Raw genomic sequence first — 19847 nt, 5'->3', positions numbered from 1 at the left:
ATGGGTTTAAAAGTGATTTCGGCAGAGAAATATATATATATATATATATATATATATATATATATATATGCGCACACACACACATAGATATAAACGTATTCTCCGTTGAGATATTGCAGCCGCTGCTGTGTCCAGGCCCAGGAGCCTTAGCACTGTGCTGTGATGTCACTCAATACCACTGACATCACTAGGTGTAAACAACATCTCTCCTTTGCTGTGTATGTGACTATGGAGCTGTTTGGTGATGTCGTCTATTACGGCCTTCATAGAAGCAACAGGAGATTGTTGCATCCATCTTGAACCCTCAGAACTACAGTGCTATGATGTCACTCACTTCCACAGGCCTTGCAGAGTGTAAACAACAACAACCCAGCTTTGTTGTGTATGTAACCAAAGGGATTTGTGATGTCACCTAGAACCTTCACAGCAGCGACAGCTTTATGAGGAGCATCAGCACTGCTCTGCCTGAGCAGAACCATCACCGCCATAGGTTGTCAAATAACCCGGATTTAACCCACACAGGTAAGTCCAATGGGGTGCAGGCATGTCCTCTATGCTTACAGCTTCCCGTGGGTGTTGGTTTGATACCGTTTGGGGACAGCCAAGGAGGCATCTGCAGGCAACAAAGGTAGGTGTGTGCTTGTGTGTGTGTTTCCTATGCAGATCCTAAGCCCAGTGTCACATGCAAGTAGGAGGAGTAAGAAGGGTTCCTGGCAAATCCGGGTTATGGATTGCATTTAAAAAGGCCCCGTGGGAGTGCAATGGGCCCCTGTCTTGCTGCTTAGCAATAATGGTATGGGTTTAGGTTCTGCTGTGTGTACTGGTGGTTGACTGCCCCCCAGCCCAGAGTGTGCATGGAAAATTGTCTGGCAGCCTCCCTGACAGCAAGCAGTGATAGTGCCCATGAAGGGGACCTTGTTGGGCCCGCCCCTTTCACGGTTATCGCTTCTCGGCCTTTTGGCTAAGATCAAGTGTAGTATCTGTTCTTATCAGTTTAATATCTGATACGTCCCCTATCTGGGGACCATATATTAAATGGATTTTTGAGAACGGGGGCCGATTTCGAAGCTTGCTTCCGTCGCCCTATGCATTGACCCGATATGGCAGTATCTTCGGGTACAGTGCACCACCCCCTTACAGGGTTAAAAAGAAAGATTCCTACTTTCATTGCTACCTGCTTGCTGGCTAGCCAGCTAGCCAGCCCTGTGGGCCTTGCTGCTGCTGCAGCCAAAAAACAAAAGGTGGTGCTGCTGCTGCTTCTGCTGCTTCTGCTTCTGCTTGTGTCTGGCCCCTGTTGGAGCGTCCAGGCACAGGACTTCTGCTGCTGCTGACTAAATGGCCTCCTTAATTGGATCATTTGAGTAGCCAGCACACCTGTGCAGGTAGGGCATGACATGATAGGCAGCTGCCTTGATAGCGGGTGGGTGCTGAATGTTCCTAATTGACAAAATAAGATTAATGCTTATGAAGAAATATAAAATCTCATCCCTTCCCCAATATCGCGCCACACCCCTACCCCTTAATTCCCTGGTTGAACGTGATGGACATATGTCTTTTTTCGACCGTACTAACTATGTAACTATGTAACATAACATGGGGGGGGGGGGGGGGGGGTCTCCTGGCTGTTCACACAGGTGTGTCATTGCTGTACATTGACCATGCATTGCTTCTGTGGTATTGCAAAGGCAAAGACAAATGCTTCCAGCCATCCATTGCACTAATGGATTGGTCATCAGCTGGCTGTCTATGTCCCGCATCAATATAGACCAAAGTACAGAGGGTTAGGCTATGCTATTGTGCACCTACCTGATGCATCAGAAGGTGCGAGGCCCTTGCTAAATTCTGTGCACAGACTTTGAGATCTATGCTTTAGACTGTATCTAAACCTGCTCCAACATGGACTGACATTCTGGCCTACTTTCAGCCGATGCGACTTGTCTGTCGCTGAACAGTCGCTTTTTATGTATTCAGCACCTATGTATAATGTTGTAAAAATGCTCTAGAAGCTAAAGTCGCAGAAATGTCACACATATTTGGCCTGCAACTTTCTGTGCGACAAATTCAGACAGGAAAAATCAGTATAAATCCTTAGAAAATTATCCCCCAGTGTCTCCATCTGCTGGCGGTATTGAATAAGCATTGCTGCACTGATGGGGTATGCATTAGACGAAAAAAAAGAAGAAAAAGAAGAATAATACGCCCAGAAAAGAGGCGAAAAGGAGAAAAACGTAAAAAAACGTGAAAAAAAAGTAAGAGGAAGAGAAGGGAAAAAAAGGTGGAAATGGGTTTAAAAGTGATTTCGGCGGAGAAATATATATATATATATATATATATATATATATATATATATATATGCGCACACACACACATAGATATAAACGTATTCTCCGTTGAGATATTGCAGCCGCTGCTGTGTCCAGGCCCAGGAGCCTTAGCACTGTGCTGTGATGTCACTCAATACCACTGACATCACTAGGTGTAAACAACATCTCTCCTTTGCTGTGTATGTGACTATGGAGCTGTTTGGTGATGTCGTCTATTACGGCCTTCATAGAAGCAACAGGAGATTGTTGCATCCATCTTGAACCCTCAGAACTACAGTGCTATGATGTCACTCACTTCCACAGGCCTTGCAGAGTGTAAACAACAACAACCCAGCTTTGTTGTGTATGTAACCAAAGGGATTTGTGATGTCACCTAGAACCTTCACAGCAGCGACAGCTTTATGAGGAGCATCAGCACTGCTCTGCCTGAGCAGAACCATCACCGCCATAGGTTGTCAAATAACCCGGATTTAACCCACACAGGTAAGTCCAATGGGGTGCAGGCATGTCCTCTATGCTTACAGCTTCCCGTGGGTGTTGGTTTGATACCGTTTGGGGACAGCCAAGGAGGCATCTGCAGGCAACAAAGGTAGGTGTGTGCTTGTGTGTGTGTTTCCTATGCAGATCCTAAGCCCAGTGTCACATGCAAGTAGGAGGAGTAAGAAGGGTTCCTGGCAAATCCGGGTTATGGATTGCATTTAAAAAGGCCCCGTGGGAGTGCAATGGGCCCCTGTCTTGCTGCTTAGCAATAATGGTATGGGTTTAGGTTCTGCTGTGTGTACTGGTGGTTGACTGCCCCCCAGCCCAGAGTGTGCATGGAAAATTGTCTGGCAGCCTCCCTGACAGCAAGCAGTGATAGTGCCCATGAAGGGGACCTTGTTGGGCCCGCCCCTTTCACGGTTATCGCTTCTCGGCCTTTTGGCTAAGATCAAGTGTAGTATCTGTTCTTATCAGTTTAATATCTGATACGTCCCCTATCTGGGGACCATATATTAAATGGATTTTTGAGAACGGGGGCCGATTTCGAAGCTTGCTTCCGTCGCCCTATGCATTGACCCGATATGGCAGTATCTTCGGGTACAGTGCACCACCCCCTTACAGGGTTAAAAAGAAAGATTCCTACTTTCATTGCTACCTGCTTGCTGGCTAGCCAGCTAGCCAGCCCTGTGGGCCTTGCTGCTGCTGCAGCCAAAAAACAAAAGGTGGTGCTGCTGCTGCTTCTGCTGCTTCTGCTTGTGTCTGGCCCCTGTTGGAGCGTCCAGGCACAGGACTTCTGCTGCTGCTGACTAAATGGCCTCCTTAATTGGATCATTTGAGTAGCCAGCACACCTGTGCAGGTAGGGCATGACATGATAGGCAGCTGCCTTGATAGCGGGTGGGTGCTGAATGTTCCTAATTGACAAAATAAGATTAATGCTTATGAAGAAATATAAAATCTCATCCCTTCCCCAATATCGCGCCACACCCCTACCCCTTAATTCCCTGGTTGAACGTGATGGACATATGTCTTTTTTCGACCGTACTAACTATGTAACTATGTAACATAACATGGGGGGGGGGGGGGGGGGGGGTCTCCTGGCTGTTCACACAGGTGTGTCATTGCTGTACATTGACCATGCATTGCTTCTGTGGTATTGCAAAGGCAAAGACAAATGCTTCCAGCCATCCATTGCACTAATGGATTGGTCATCAGCTGGCTGTCTATGTCCCGCATCAATATAGACCAAAGTACAGAGGGTTAGGCTATGCTATTGTGCACCTACCTGATGCATCAGAAGGTGCGAGGCCCTTGCTAAATTCTGTGCACAGACTTTGAGATCTATGCTTTAGACTGTATCTAAACCTGCTCCAACATGGACTGACATTCTGGCCTACTTTCAGCCGATGCGACTTGTCTGTCGCTGAACAGTCGCTTTTTATGTATTCAGCACCTATGTATAATGTTGTAAAAATGCTCTAGAAGCTAAAGTCGCAGAAATGTCACACATATTTGGCCTGCAACTTTCTGTGCGACAAATTCAGACAGGAAAAATCAGTATAAATCCTTAGAAAATTATCCCCCAGTGTCTCCATCTGCTGGCGGTATTGAATAAGCATTGCTGCACTGATGGGGTATGCATTAGACGAAAAAAAAGAAGAAAAAGAAGAATAATACGCCCAGAAAAGAGGCGAAAAGGAGAAAAACGTAAAAAAACGTGAAAAAAAAGTAAGAGGAAGAGAAGGGAAAAAAAGGTGGAAATGGGTTTAAAAGTGATTTCGGCGGAGATATATATATATATATATATATATATATATATATATATATATATATGCGCACACACACACATAGATATAAACGTATTCTCCGTTGAGATATTGCAGCCGCTGCTGTGTCCAGGCCCAGGAGCCTTAGCACTGTGCTGTGATGTCACTCAATACCACTGACATCACTAGGTGTAAACAACATCTCTCCTTTGCTGTGTATGTGACTATGGAGCTGTTTGGTGATGTCGTCTATTACGGCCTTCATAGAAGCAACAGGAGATTGTTGCATCCATCTTGAACCCTCAGAACTACAGTGCTATGATGTCACTCACTTCCACAGGCCTTGCAGAGTGTAAACAACAACAACCCAGCTTTGTTGTGTATGTAACCAAAGGGATTTGTGATGTCACCTAGAACCTTCACAGCAGCGACAGCTTTATGAGGAGCATCAGCACTGCTCTGCCTGAGCAGAACCATCACCGCCATAGGTTGTCAAATAACCCGGATTTAACCCACACAGGTAAGTCCAATGGGGTGCAGGCATGTCCTCTATGCTTACAGCTTCCCGTGGGTGTTGGTTTGATACCGTTTGGGGACAGCCAAGGAGGCATCTGCAGGCAACAAAGGTATGTGTGTGCTTGTGTGTGTGTTTCCTATGCAGATCCTAAGCCCAGTGTCACATGCAAGTAGGAGGAGTAAGAAGGGTTCCTGGCAAATCCGGGTTATGGATTGCATTTAAAAAGGCCCCGTGGGAGTGCAATGGGCCCCTGTCTTGCTGCTTAGCAATAATGGTATGGGTTTAGGTTCTGCTGTGTGTACTGGTGGTTGACTGCCCCCCAGCCCAGAGTGTGCATGGAAAATTGTCTGGCAGCCTCCCTGACAGCAAGCAGTGATAGTGCCCATGAAGGGGACCTTGTTGGGCCCGCCCCTTTCACGGTTATCGCTTCTCGGCCTTTTGGCTAAGATCAAGTGTAGTATCTGTTCTTATCAGTTTTCATGCTGGTGGGGATGGGTGCTGCATGGAGGATGCAGGTGTACCAGGGCTTTCCGGGGCTGGTTCTGAGGAATCAGCTCGACGGCTGCCCCGATGTGACCTGTTCCCTCCGGGTCTCGCCATGAGGCTGAGAGGGTCTAGAGCCGAGGTACTTTTGTGCCTCGGGGAGTGGTGACCCCGAGGTGCCGAAACTCACTGGGAGAATAGACTCACTGAGTTGAAGCACGGGCACCATAATCTCTTCACCTTGTGGCACTCACCTCTTGATTCCCGGCCTTCTGGCTAGGATCAGAGAAATTTTTATAGATCCGGCCGGATGTCCGGGCAGTATATCTGCACACATTCACTTATTTATTTCTTTTTTGTCTCACTGTGTCACTTTTTGCGTGTTGTGTGTTCACAGGATTTGTCAGGATGCGGTAGCCCTTCTGGGTGTCCCTCCTGGCGGTCTAGGGGAGGTGTGTGTGGCCATTAGGTTCCGCACCTCCCTGCAAACACCCCGGGTACTCCTGCTTTGGCAGGGTACCTACCGTTATCGGCTCTGCGGGCAGATACCTTGGCTAACGCCAAGGGGGATGCCGGGAGCATTTGTGGTCCCCTAGTAGCTTCGGCGAAAAGGGACATCGAACCTGGAACCTCGCAGGTACCTTTTGGTCCGGAGGCGAAGGGTAAGGTTTGTTGGGGGGCCTCTCTCCTATCGGAGAAGGGCTTGCGATAGACCGCATCCTTTGTGCACGTTTTTTTAGTGTAACACGTTTGCACTTTTTCTTGCACTTTGGGTGAATCGAAAGCACGTTCCTCGGCTTTAGATAAAAAATCTGTTCTTATCAGTTTAATATCTGATACGTCCCCTATCTGGGGACCATATATTAAATGGATTTTTGAGAACGGGGGCCGATTTCGAAGCTTGCTTCCGTCGCCCTATGCATTGACCCGATATGGCAGTATCTTCGGGTACAGTGCACCACCCCCTTACAGGGTTAAAAAGAAAGATTCCTACTTTCATTGCTACCTGCTTGCTGGCTAGCCAGCTAGCCAGCCCTGTGGGCCTTGCTGCTGCTGCAGCCAAAAAACAAAAGGTGGTGCTGCTGCTGCTTCTGCTGCTTCTGCTTGTGTCTGGCCCCTGTTGGAGCGTCCAGGCACAGGACTTCTGCTGCTGCTGACTAAATGGCCTCCTTAATTGGATCATTTGAGTAGCCAGCACACCTGTGCAGGTAGGGCATGACATGATAGGCAGCTGCCTTGATAGCGGGTGGGTGCTGAATGTTCCTAATTGACAAAATAAGATTAATGCTTATGAAGAAATATAAAATCTCATCCCTTCCCCAATATCGCGCCACACCCCTACCCCTTAATTCCCTGGTTGAACGTGATGGACATATGTCTTTTTTCGACCGTACTAACTATGTAACTATGTAACATAACATGGGGGGGGGGGGGGGGGGGGGGGTCTCCTGGCTGTTCACACAGGTGTGTCATTGCTGTACATTGACCATGCATTGCTTCTGTGGTATTGCAAAGGCAAAGACAAATGCTTCCAGCCATCCATTGCACTAATGGATTGGTCATCAGCTGGCTGTCTATGTCCCGCATCAATATAGACCAAAGTACAGAGGGTTAGGCTATGCTATTGTGCACCTACCTGATGCATCAGAAGGTGCGAGGCCCTTGCTAAATTCTGTGCACAGACTTTGAGATCTATGCTTTAGACTGTATCTAAACCTGCTCCAACATGGACTGACATTCTGGCCTACTTTCAGCCGATGCGACTTGTCTGTCGCTGAACAGTCGCTTTTTATGTATTCAGCACCTATGTATAATGTTGTAAAAATGCTCTAGAAGCTAAAGTCGCAGAAATGTCACACATATTTGGCCTGCAACTTTCTGTGCGACAAATTCAGACAGGAAAAATCAGTATAAATCCTTAGAAAATTATCCCCCAGTGTCTCCATCTGCTGGCGGTATTGAATAAGCATTGCTGCACTGATGGGGTATGCATTAGACGAAAAAAAAGAAGAAAAAGAAGAATAATACGCCCAGAAAAGAGGCGAAAAGGAGAAAAACGTAAAAAAACGTGAAAAAAAAGTAAGAGGAAGAGAAGGGAAAAAAAGGTGGAAATGGGTTTAAAAGTGATTTCGGCGGAGAAATATATATATATATATATATATATATATATATATATATATATATATGCGCACACACACACATAGATATAAACGTATTCTCCGTTGAGATATTGCAGCCGCTGCTGTGTCCAGGCCCAGGAGCCTTAGCACTGTGCTGTGATGTCACTCAATACCACTGACATCACTAGGTGTAAACAACATCTCTCCTTTGCTGTGTATGTGACTATGGAGCTGTTTGGTGATGTCGTCTATTACGGCCTTCATAGAAGCAACAGGAGATTGTTGCATCCATCTTGAACCCTCAGAACTACAGTGCTATGATGTCACTCACTTCCACAGGCCTTGCAGAGTGTAAACAACAACAACCCAGCTTTGTTGTGTATGTAACCAAAGGGATTTGTGATGTCACCTAGAACCTTCACAGCAGCGACAGCTTTATTATGAGGAGCATCAGCACTGCTCTGCCTGAGCAGAACCATCACCGCCATAGGTTGTCAAATAACCCGGATTTAACCCACACAGGTAAGTCCAATGGGGTGCAGGCATGTCCTCTATGCTTACAGCTTCCCGTGGGTGTTGGTTTGATACCGTTTGGGGACAGCCAAGGAGGCATCTGCAGGCAACAAAGGTAGGTGTGTGCTTGTGTGTGTGTTTCCTATGCAGATCCTAAGCCCAGTGTCACATGCAAGTAGGAGGAGTAAGAAGGGTTCCTGGCAAATCCGGGTTATGGATTGCATTTAAAAAGGCCCCGTGGGAGTGCAATGGGCCCCTGTCTTGCTGCTTAGCAATAATGGTATGGGTTTAGGTTCTGCTGTGTGTACTGGTGGTTGACTGCCCCCCAGCCCAGAGTGTGCATGGAAAATTGTCTGGCAGCCTCCCTGACAGCAAGCAGTGATAGTGCCCATGAAGGGGACCTTGTTGGGCCCGCCCCTTTCACGGTTATCGCTTCTCGGCCTTTTGGCTAAGATCAAGTGTAGTATCTGTTCTTATCAGTTTAATATCTGATACGTCCCCTATCTGGGGACCATATATTAAATGGATTTTTGAGAACGGGGGCCGATTTCGAAGCTTGCTTCCGTCGCCCTATGCATTGACCCGATATGGCAGTATCTTCGGGTACAGTGCACCACCCCCTTACAGGGTTAAAAAGAAAGATTCCTACTTTCATTGCTACCTGCTTGCTGGCTAGCCAGCTAGCCAGCCCTGTGGGCCTTGCTGCTGCTGCAGCCAAAAAACAAAAGGTGGTGCTGCTGCTGCTTCTGCTGCTTCTGCTTCTGCTTGTGTCTGGCCCCTGTTGGAGCGTCCAGGCACAGGACTTCTGCTGCTGCTGACTAAATGGCCTCCTTAATTGGATCATTTGAGTAGCCAGCACACCTGTGCAGGTAGGGCATGACATGATAGGCAGCTGCCTTGATAGCGGGTGGGTGCTGAATGTTCCTAATTGACAAAATAAGATTAATGCTTATGAAGAAATATAAAATCTCATCCCTTCCCCAATATCGCGCCACACCCCTACCCCTTAATTCCCTGGTTGAACGTGATGGACATATGTCTTTTTTCGACCGTACTAACTATGTAACTATGTAACATAACATGGGGGGGGGGGGGGTCTCCTGGCTGTTCACACAGGTGTGTCATTGCTGTACATTGACCATGCATTGCTTCTGTGGTATTGCAAAGGCAAAGACAAATGCTTCCAGCCATCCATTGCACTAATGGATTGGTCATCAGCTGGCTGTCTATGTCCCGCATCAATATAGACCAAAGTACAGAGGGTTAGGCTATGCTATTGTGCACCTACCTGATGCATCAGAAGGTGCGAGGCCCTTGCTAAATTCTGTGCACAGACTTTGAGATCTATGCTTTAGACTGTATCTAAACCTGCTCCAACATGGACTGACATTCTGGCCTACTTTCAGCCGATGCGACTTGTCTGTCGCTGAACAGTCGCTTTTTATGTATTCAGCACCTATGTATAATGTTGTAAAAATGCTCTAGAAGCTAAAGTCGCAGAAATGTCACACATATTTGGCCTGCAACTTTCTGTGCGACAAATTCAGACAGGAAAAATCAGTATAAATCCTTAGAAAATTATCCCCCAGTGTCTCCATCTGCTGGCGGTATTGAATAAGCATTGCTGCACTGATGGGGTATGCATTAGACGAAAAAAAAGAAGAAAAAGAAGAATAATACGCCCAGAAAAGAGGCGAAAAGGAGAAAAACGTAAAAAAACGTGAAAAAAAAGTAAGAGGAAGAGAAGGGAAAAAAAGGTGGAAATGGGTTTAAAAGTGATTTCGGCGGAGAAATATATATATATATATATATATATATATATATATATATATATATATGCGCACACACACACATAGATATAAACGTATTCTCCGTTGAGATATTGCAGCCGCTGCTGTGTCCAGGCCCAGGAGCCTTAGCACTGTGCTGTGATGTCACTCAATACCACTGACATCACTAGGTGTAAACAACATCTCTCCTTTGCTGTGTATGTGACTATGGAGCTGTTTGGTGATGTCGTCTATTACGGCCTTCATAGAAGCAACAGGAGATTGTTGCATCCATCTTGAACCCTCAGAACTACAGTGCTATGATGTCACTCACTTCCACAGGCCTTGCAGAGTGTAAACAACAACAACCCAGCTTTGTTGTGTATGTAACCAAAGGTGATTTGTGATGTCACCTAGAACCTTCACAGCAGCGACAGCTTTATGAGGAGCATCAGCACTGCTCTGCCTGAGCAGAACCATCACCGCCATAGGTTGTCAAATAACCCGGATTTAACCCACACAGGTAAGTCCAATGGGGTGCAGGCATGTCCTCTATGCTTACAGCTTCCCGTGGGTGTTGGTTTGATACCGTTTGGGGACAGCCAAGGAGGCATCTGCAGGCAACAAAGGTAGGTGTGTGCTTGTGTGTGTGTTTCCTATGCAGATCCTAAGCCCAGTGTCACATGCAAGTAGGAGGAGTAAGAAGGGTTCCTGGCAAATCCGGGTTATGGATTGCATTTAAAAAGGCCCCGTGGGAGTGCAATGGGCCCCTGTCTTGCTGCTTAGCAATAATGGTATGGGTTTAGGTTCTGCTGTGTGTACTGGTGGTTGACTGCCCCCCAGCCCAGAGTGTGCATGGAAAATTGTCTGGCAGCCTCCCTGACAGCAAGCAGTGATAGTGCCCATGAAGGGGACCTTGTTGGGCCCGCCCCTTTCACGGTTATCGCTTCTCGGCCTTTTGGCTAAGATCAAGTGTAGTATCTGTTCTTATCAGTTTAATATCTGATACGTCCCCTATCTGGGGACCATATATTAAATGGATTTTTGAGAACGGGGGCCGATTTCGAAGCTTGCTTCCGTCGCCCTATGCATTGACCCGATATGGCAGTATCTTCGGGTACAGTGCACCACCCCCTTACAGGGTTAAAAAGAAAGATTCCTACTTTCATTGCTACCTGCTTGCTGGCTAGCCAGCTAGCCAGCCCTGTGGGCCTTGCTGCTGCTGCAGCCAAAAAACAAAAGGTGGTGCTGCTGCTGCTTCTGCTGCTTCTGCTTCTGCTTGTGTCTGGCCCCTGTTGGAGCGTCCAGGCACAGGACTTCTGCTGCTGCTGACTAAATGGCCTCCTTAATTGGATCATTTGAGTAGCCAGCACACCTGTGCAGGTAGGGCATGACATGATAGGCAGCTGCCTTGATAGCGGGTGGGTGCTGAATGTTCCTAATTGACAAAATAAGATTAATGCTTATGAAGAAATATAAAATCTCATCCCTTCCCCAATATCGCGCCACACCCCTACCCCTTAATTCCCTGGTTGAACGTGATGGACATATGTCTTTTTTCGACCGTACTAACTATGTAACTATGTAACATAACATGGGGGGGGGGGGGGTCTCCTGGCTGTTCACACAGGTGTGTCATTGCTGTACATTGACCATGCATTGCTTCTGTGGTATTGCAAAGGCAAAGACAAATGCTTCCAGCCATCCATTGCACTAATGGATTGGTCATCAGCTGGCTGTCTATGTCCCGCATCAATATAGACCAAAGTACAGAGGGTTAGGCTATGCTATTGTGCACCTACCTGATGCATCAGAAGGTGCGAGGCCCTTGCTAAATTCTGTGCACAGACTTTGAGATCTATGCTTTAGACTGTATCTAAACCTGCTCCAACATGGACTGACATTCTGGCCTACTTTCAGCCGATGCGACTTGTCTGTCGCTGAACAGTCGCTTTTTATGTATTCAGCACCTATGTATAATGTTGTAAAAATGCTCTAGAAGCTAAAGTCGCAGAAATGTCACACATATTTGGCCTGCAACTTTCTGTGCGACAAATTCAGACAGGAAAAATCAGTATAAATCCTTAGAAAATTATCCCCCAGTGTCTCCATCTGCTGGCGGTATTGAATAAGCATTGCTGCACTGATGGGGTATGCATTAGACGAAAAAAAAGAAGAAAAAGAAGAATAATACGCCCAGAAAAGAGGCGAAAAGGAGAAAAACGTAAAAAAACGTGAAAAAAAAGTAAGAGGAAGAGAAGGGAAAAAAAGGTGGAAATGGGTTTAAAAGTGATTTCGGCGGAGAAATATATATATATATATATATATATATATATATATATATATATATATGCGCACACACACACATAGATATAAACGTATTCTCCGTTGAGATATTGCAGCCGCTGCTGTGTCCAGGCCCAGGAGCCTTAGCACTGTGCTGTGATGTCACTCAATACCACTGACATCACTAGGTGTAAACAACATCTCTCCTTTGCTGTGTATGTGACTATGGAGCTGTTTGGTGATGTCGTCTATTACGGCCTTCATAGAAGCAACAGGAGATTGTTGCATCCATCTTGAACCCTCAGAACTACAGTGCTATGATGTCACTCACTTCCACAGGCCTTGCAGAGTGTAAACAACAACAACCCAGCTTTGTTGTGTATGTAACCAAAGGGATTTGTGATGTCACCTAGAACCTTCACAGCAGCGACAGCTTTATGAGGAGCATCAGCACTGCTCTGCCTGAGCAGAACCATCACCGCCATAGGTTGTCAAATAACCCGGATTTAACCCACACAGGTAAGTCCAATGGGGTGCAGGCATGTCCTCTATGCTTACAGCTTCCCGTGGGTGTTGGTTTGATACCGTTTGGGGACAGCCAAGGAGGCATCTGCAGGCAACAAAGGTAGGTGTGTGCTTGTGTGTGTGTTTCCTATGCAGATCCTAAGCCCAGTGTCACATGCAAGTAGGAGGAGTAAGAAGGGTTCCTGGCAAATCCGGGTTATGGATTGCATTTAAAAAGGCCCCGTGGGAGTGCAATGGGCCCCTGTCTTGCTGCTTAGCAATAATGGTATGGGTTTAGGTTCTGCTGTGTGTACTGGTGGTTGACTGCCCCCCAGCCCAGAGTGTGCATGGAAAATTGTCTGGCAGCCTCCCTGACAGCAAGCAGTGATAGTGCCCATGAAGGGGACCTTGTTGGGCCCGCCCCTTTCACGGTTATCGCTTCTCGGCCTTTTGGCTAAGATCAAGTGTAGTATCTGTTCTTATCAGTTTAATATCTGATACGTCCCCTATCTGGGGACCATATATTAAATGGATTTTTGAGAACGGGGGCCGATTTCGAAGCTTGCTTCCGTCGCCCTATGCATTGACCCGATATGGCAGTATCTTCGGGTACAGTGCACCACCCCCTTACAGGGTTAAAAAGAAAGATTCCTACTTTCATTGCTACCTGCTTGCTGGCTAGCCAGCTAGCCAGCCCTGTGGGCCTTGCTGCTGCTGCAGCCAAAAAACAAAAGGTGGTGCTGCTGCTGCTTCTGCTGCTTCTGCTTCTGCTTGTGTCTGGCCCCTGTTGGAGCGTCCAGGCACAGGACTTCTGCTGCTGCTGACTAAATGGCCTCCTTAATTGGATCATTTGAGTAGCCAGCACACCTGTGCAGGTAGGGCATGACATGATAGGCAGCTGCCTTGATAGCGGGTGGGTGCTGAATGTTCCTAATTGACAAAATAAGATTAATGCTTATGAAGAAATATAAAATCTCATCCCTTCCCCAATATCGCGCCACACCCCTACCCCTTAATTCCCTGGTTGAACGTGATGGACATATGTCTTTTTTCGACCGTACTAACTATGTAACTATGTAACATAACATGGGGGGGGGGGGGGGTCTCCTGGCTGTTCACACAGGTGTGTCATTGCTGTACATTGACCATGCATTGCTTCTGTGGTATTGCAAAGGCAAAGACAAATGCTTCCAGCCATCCATTGCACTAATGGATTGGTCATCAGCTGGCTGTCTATGTCCCGCATCAATATAGACCAAAGTACAGAGGGTTAGGCTATGCTATTGTGCACCTACCTGATGCATCAGAAGGTGCGAGGCCCTTGCTAAATTCTGTGCACAGACTTTGAGATCTATGCTTTAGACTGTATCTAAACCTGCTCCAACATGGACTGACATTCTGGCCTACTTTCAGCCGATGCGACTTGTCTGTCGCTGAACAGTCGCTTTTTATGTATTCAGCACCTATGTATAATGTTGTAAAAATGCTCTAGAAGCTAAAGTCGCAGAAATGTCACACATATTTGGCCTGCAACTTTCTGTGCGACAAATTCAGACAGGAAAAATCAGTATAAATCCTTAGAAAATTATCCCCCAGTGTCTCCATCTGCTGGCGGTATTGAATAAGCATTGCTGCACTGATGGGGTATGCATTAGACGAAAAAAAAGAAGAAAAAGAAGAATAATACGCCCAGAAAAGAGGCGAAAAGGAGAAAAACGTAAAAAAACGTGAAAAAAAAGTAAGAGGAAGAGAAGGGAAAAAAAGGTGGAAATGGGTTTAAAAGTGATTTCGGCGGAGAAAAATATATATATATATATATATATATATATATATATATATATATATGCGCACACACACACATAGATATAAACGTATTCTCCGTTGAGATATTGCAGCCGCTGCTGTGTCCAGGCCCAGGAGCCTTAGCACTGTGCTGTGATGTCACTCAATACCACTGACATCACTAGGTGTAAACAACATCTCTCCTTTGCTGTGTATGTGACTATGGAGCTGTTTGGTGATGTCGTCTATTACGGCCTTCATAGAAGCAACAGGAGATTGTTGCATCCATCTTGAACCCTCAGAACTACAGTGCTATGATGTCACTCACTTCCACAGGCCTTGCAGAGTGTAAACAACAACAACCCAGCTTTGTTGTGTATGTAACCAAAGGGATTTGTGATGTCACCTAGAACCTTCACAGCAGCGACAGCTTTATGAGGAGCATCAGCACTGCTCTGCCTGAGCAGAACCATCACCGCCATAGGTTGTCAAATAACCCGGATTTAACCCACACAGGTAAGTCCAATGGGGTGCAGGCATGTCCTCTATGCTTACAGCTTCCCGTGGGTGTTGGTTTGATACCGTTTGGGGACAGCCAAGGAGGCATCTGCAGGCAACAAAGGTAGGTGTGTGCTTGTGTGTGTGTTTCCTATGCAGATCCTAAGCCCAGTGTCACATGCAAGTAGGAGGAGTAAGAAGGGTTCCTGGCAAATCCGGGTTATGGATTGCATTTAAAAAGGCCCCGTGGGAGTGCAATGGGCCCCTGTCTTGCTGCTTAGCAATAATGGTATGGGTTTAGGTTCTGCTGTGTGTACTGGTGGTTGACTGCCCCCCAGCCCAGAGTGTGCATGGAAAATTGTCTGGCAGCCTCCCTGACAGCAAGCAGTGATAGTGCCCATGAAGGGGACCTTGTTGGGCCCGCCCCTTTCACGGTTATCGCTTCTCGGCCTTTTGGCTAAGATCAAGTGTAGTATCTGTTCTTATCAGTTTAATATCTGATACGTCCCCTATCTGGGGACCATATATTAAATGGATTTTTGAGAACGGGGGCCGATTTCGAAGCTTGCTTCCGTCGCCCTATGCATTGACCCGATATGGCAGTATCTTCGGGTACAGTGCACCACCCCCTTACAGGGTTAAAAAGAAAGATTCCTACTTTCATTGCTACCTGCTTGCTGGCTAGCCAGCTAGCCAGCCCTGTGGGCCTTGCTGCTGCTGCAGCCAAAAAACAAAAGGTGGTGCTGCTGCTGCTTCTGCTGCTTCTGCTTCTGCTTGTGTCTGGCCCCTGTTGGAGCGTCCAGGCACAGGACTTCTGCTGCTGCTGACTAAATGGCCTCCTTAATTGGATCATTTGAGTAGCCAGCACACCTGTGCAGGTAGGGCATGACATGATAGGCAGCTGCCTTGATAGCGGGTGGGTGCTGAATGTTCCTAATTGACAAAATAAGATTAATGCTTATGAAGAAATATAAAATCTCATCCCTTCCCCAATATCGCGCCACACCCCTACCCCTTAATTCCCTGGTTGAACGTGATGGACATATGTCTTTTTTCGACCGTACTAACTATGTAACTATGTAACATAACATGGGGGGGGGGGGGGGTCTCCTGGCTGTTCACACAGGTGTGTCATTGCTGTACATTGACCATGCATTGCTTCTGTGGTATTGCAAAGGCAAAGACAAATGCTTCCAGCCATCCATTGCACTAATGGATTGGTCATCAGCTGGCTGTCTATGTCCCGCATCAATATAGACCAAAGTACAGAGGGTTAGGCTATGCTATTGTGCACCTACCTGATGCATCAGAAGGTGCGAGGCCCTTGCTAAATTCTGTGCACAGACTTTGAGATCTATGCTTTAGACTGTATCTAAACCTGCTCCAACATGGACTGACATTCTGGCCTACTTTCAGCCGATGCGACTTGTCTGTCGCTGAACAGTCGCTTTTTATGTATTCAGCACCTATGTATAATGTTGTAAAAATGCTCTAGAAGCTAAAGTCGCAGAAATGTCACACATATTTGGCCTGCAACTTTCTGTGCGACAAATTCAGACAGGAAAAATCAGTATAAATCCTTAGAAAATTATCCCCCAGTGTCTCCATCTGCTGGCGGTATTGAATAAGCATTGCTGCACTGATGGGGTATGCATTAGACGAAAAAAAAGAAGAAAAAGAAGAATAATACGCCCAGAAAAGAGGCGAAAAGGAGAAAAACGTAAAAAAACGTGAAAAAAAAGTAAGAGGAAGAGAAGGGAAAAAAAGGTGGAAATGGGTTTAAAAGTGATTTCGGCGGAGAAATATATATATATATATATATATATATATATATATATATATATATATATGCGCACACACACACATAGATATAAACGTATTCTCCGTTGAGATATTGCAGCCGCTGCTGTGTCCAGGCCCAGGAGCCTTAGCACTGTGCTGTGATGTCACTCAATACCACTGACATCACTAGGTGTAAACAACATCTCTCCTTTGCTGTGTATGTGACTATGGAGCTGTTTGGTGATGTCGTCTATTACGGCCTTCATAGAAGCAACAGGAGATTGTTGCATCCATCTTGAACCCTCAGAACTACAGTGCTATGATGTCACTCACTTCCACAGGCCTTGCAGAGTGTAAACAACAACAACCCAGCTTTGTTGTGTATGTAACCAAAGGGATTTGTGATGTCACCTAGAACCTTCACAGCAGCGACAGCTTTATGAGGAGCATCAGCACTGCTCTGCCTGAGCAGAACCATCACCGCCATAGGTTGTCAAATAACCCGGATTTAACCCACACAGGTAAGTCCAATGGGGTGCAGGCATGTCCTCTATGCTTACAGCTTCCCGTGGGTGTTGGTTTGATACCGTTTGGGGACAGCCAAGGAGGCATCTGCAGGCAACAAAGGTAGGTGTGTGCTTGTGTGTGTGTTTCCTATGCAGATCCTAAGCCCAGTGTCACATGCAAGTAGGAGGAGTAAGAAGGGTTCCTGGCAAATCCGGGTTATGGATTGCATTTAAAAAGGCCCCGTGGGAGTGCAATGGGCCCCTGTCTTGCTGCTTAGCAATAATGGTATGGGTTTAGGTTCTGCTGTGTGTACTGGTGGTTGACTGCCCCCCAGCCCAGAGTGTGCATGGAAAATTGTCTGGCAGCCTCCCTGACAGCAAGCAGTGATAGTGCCCATGAAGGGGACCTTGTTGGGCCCGCCCCTTTCACGGTTATCGCTTCTCGGCCTTTTGGCTAAGATCAAGTGTAGTATCTGTTCTTATCAGTTTAATATCTGATACGTCCCCTATCTGGGGACCATATATTAAATGGATTTTTGAGAACGGGGGCCGATTTCGAAGCTTGCTTCCGTCGCCCTATGCATTGACCCGATATGGCAGTATCTTCGGGTACAGTGCACCACCCCCTTACAGGGTTAAAAAGAAAGATTCCTACTTTCATTGCTACCTGCTTGCTGGCTAGCCAGCTAGCCAGCCCTGTGGGCCTTGCTGCTGCTGCAGCCAAAAAACAAAAGGTGGTGCTGCTGCTGCTTCTGCTGCTTCTGCTTCTGCTTGTGTCTGGCCCCTGTTGGAGCGTCCAGGCACAGGACTTCTGCTGCTGCTGACTAAATGGCCTCCTTAATTGGATCATTTGAGTAGCCAGCACACCTGTGCAGGTAGGGCATGACATGATAGGCAGCTGCCTTGATAGCGGGTGGGTGCTGAATGTTCCTAATTGACAAAATAAGATTAATGCTTATGAAGAAATATAAAATCTCATCCCTTCCCCAATATCGCGCCACACCCCTACCCCTTAATTCCCTGGTTGAACGTGATGGACATATGTCTTTTTTCGACCGTACTAACTATGTAACTATGTAACATAACATGGGGGGGGGGGGTCTCCTGGCTGTTCACACAGGTGTGTCATTGCTGTACATTGACCATGCATTGCTTCTGTGGTATTGCAAAGGCAAAGACAAATGCTTCCAGCCATCCATTGCACTAATGGATTGGTCATCAGCTGGCTGTCTATGTCCCGCATCAATATAGACCAAAGTACAGAGGGTTAGGCTATGCTATTGTGCACCTACCTGATGCATCAGAAGGTGCGAGGCCCTTGCTAAATTCTGTGCACAGACTTTGAGATCTATGCTTTAGACTGTATCTAAACCTGCTCCAACATGGACTGACATTCTGGCCTACTTTCAGCCGATGCGACTTGTCTGTCGCTGAACAGTCGCTTTTTATGTATTCAGCACCTATGTATAATGTTGTAAAAATGCTCTAGAAGCTAAAGTCGCAGAAATGTCACACATATTTGGCCTGCAACTTTCTGTGCGACAAATTCAGACAGGAAAAATCAGTATAAATCCTTAGAAAATTATCCCCCAGTGTCTCCATCTGCTGGCGGTATTGAATAAGCATTGCTGCACTGATGGGGTATGCATTAGACGAAAAAAAAGAAGAAAAAGAAGAATAATACGCCCAGAAAAGAGGCGAAAAGGAGAAAAACGTAAAAAAACGTGAAAAAAAAGTAAGAGGAAGAGAAGGGAAAAAAAGGTGGAAATGGGTTTAAAAGTGATTTCGGCGGAGAAATATATATATATATATATATATATATATATATATATATATATATGCGCACACACACACATAGATATAAACGTATTCTCCGTTGAGATATTGCAGCCGCTGCTGTGTCCAGGCCCAGGAGCCTTAGCACTGTGCTGTGATGTCACTCAATACCACTGACATCACTAGGTGTAAACAACATCTCTCCTTTGCTGTGTATGTGACTATGGAGCTGTTTGGTGATGTCGTCTATTACGGCCTTCATAGAAGCAACAGGAGATTGTTGCATCCTCTTGAACCCTCAGAACTACAGTGCTATGATGTCACTCACTTCCACAGGCCTTGCAGAGTGTAAACAACAACAACCCAGCTTTGTTGTGTATGTAACCAAAGGGATTTGTGATGTCACCTAGAACCTTCACAGCAGCGACAGCTTTATGAGGAGCATCAGCACTGCTCTGCCTGAGCAGAACCATCACCGCCATAGGTTGTCAAATAACCCGGATTTAACCCACACAGGTAAGTCCAATGGGGTGCAGGCATGTCCTCTATGCTTACAGCTTCCCGTGGGTGTTGGTTTGATACCGTTTGGGGACAGCCAAGGAGGCATCTGCAGGCAACAAAGGTAGGTGTGTGCTTGTGTGTGTGTTTCCTATGCAGATCCTAAGCCCAGTGTCACATGCAAGTAGGAGGAGTAAGAAGGGTTCCTGGCAAATCCGGGTTATGGATTGCATTTAAAAAGGCCC

The 19847-nt window shown here is 46.5% G+C and overlaps 7 non-coding genes and 2 pseudogenes across 7 annotated transcripts; all 9 read left to right on the top strand.

The window, feature by feature from the left end:
• Positions 1 to 941: 941 nt before the first annotated feature.
• Positions 942 to 1132, top strand: LOC130341726 (U2 spliceosomal RNA). Its single transcript, XR_008881505.1, has one exon. It is a non-coding gene; the product is annotated as a U2 spliceosomal RNA (small nuclear RNA).
• A 2094-nt stretch (positions 1133 to 3226) lies between these two features.
• On the top strand, positions 3227 to 3417 carry LOC130341724 (U2 spliceosomal RNA). Its single transcript, XR_008881504.1, has one exon. It is a non-coding gene; the product is annotated as a U2 spliceosomal RNA (small nuclear RNA).
• A 2090-nt stretch (positions 3418 to 5507) lies between these two features.
• LOC130341716 (U2 spliceosomal RNA) lies at positions 5508 to 5667 on the top strand (annotated as a pseudogene).
• A 655-nt stretch (positions 5668 to 6322) lies between these two features.
• On the top strand, positions 6323 to 6532 carry LOC130341702 (U2 spliceosomal RNA; annotated as a pseudogene).
• A 2097-nt stretch (positions 6533 to 8629) lies between these two features.
• Positions 8630 to 8820, top strand: LOC130341723 (U2 spliceosomal RNA). Its single transcript, XR_008881503.1, has one exon. It is a non-coding gene; the product is annotated as a U2 spliceosomal RNA (small nuclear RNA).
• Positions 8821 to 10912: 2092 nt separating this feature from the next.
• Positions 10913 to 11103, top strand: LOC130341713 (U2 spliceosomal RNA). The gene has a single exon (XR_008881500.1). It is a non-coding gene; the product is annotated as a U2 spliceosomal RNA (small nuclear RNA).
• A 2091-nt stretch (positions 11104 to 13194) lies between these two features.
• LOC130341701 (U2 spliceosomal RNA) lies at positions 13195 to 13385 on the top strand. Its single transcript, XR_008881491.1, has one exon. It is a non-coding gene; the product is annotated as a U2 spliceosomal RNA (small nuclear RNA).
• Positions 13386 to 15477: 2092 nt separating this feature from the next.
• On the top strand, positions 15478 to 15668 carry LOC130341689 (U2 spliceosomal RNA). The gene has a single exon (XR_008881481.1). It is a non-coding gene; the product is annotated as a U2 spliceosomal RNA (small nuclear RNA).
• Positions 15669 to 17762: 2094 nt separating this feature from the next.
• Positions 17763 to 17953, top strand: LOC130341767 (U2 spliceosomal RNA). The gene has a single exon (XR_008881543.1). It is a non-coding gene; the product is annotated as a U2 spliceosomal RNA (small nuclear RNA).
• The last annotated feature ends 1894 nt before the right edge of the window (positions 17954 to 19847 follow it).

The sequence above is a fragment of the Hyla sarda genome, unplaced genomic scaffold (genome assembly GCF_029499605.1).
Source record: "Hyla sarda isolate aHylSar1 unplaced genomic scaffold, aHylSar1.hap1 scaffold_624, whole genome shotgun sequence".
Classification (NCBI taxonomy): domain Eukaryota; kingdom Metazoa; phylum Chordata; class Amphibia; order Anura; family Hylidae; genus Hyla; species Hyla sarda.
The sequence above is the reverse complement of the archived record's forward strand: the minus strand, read 5'-3'. Positions and strand labels throughout refer to the sequence as shown.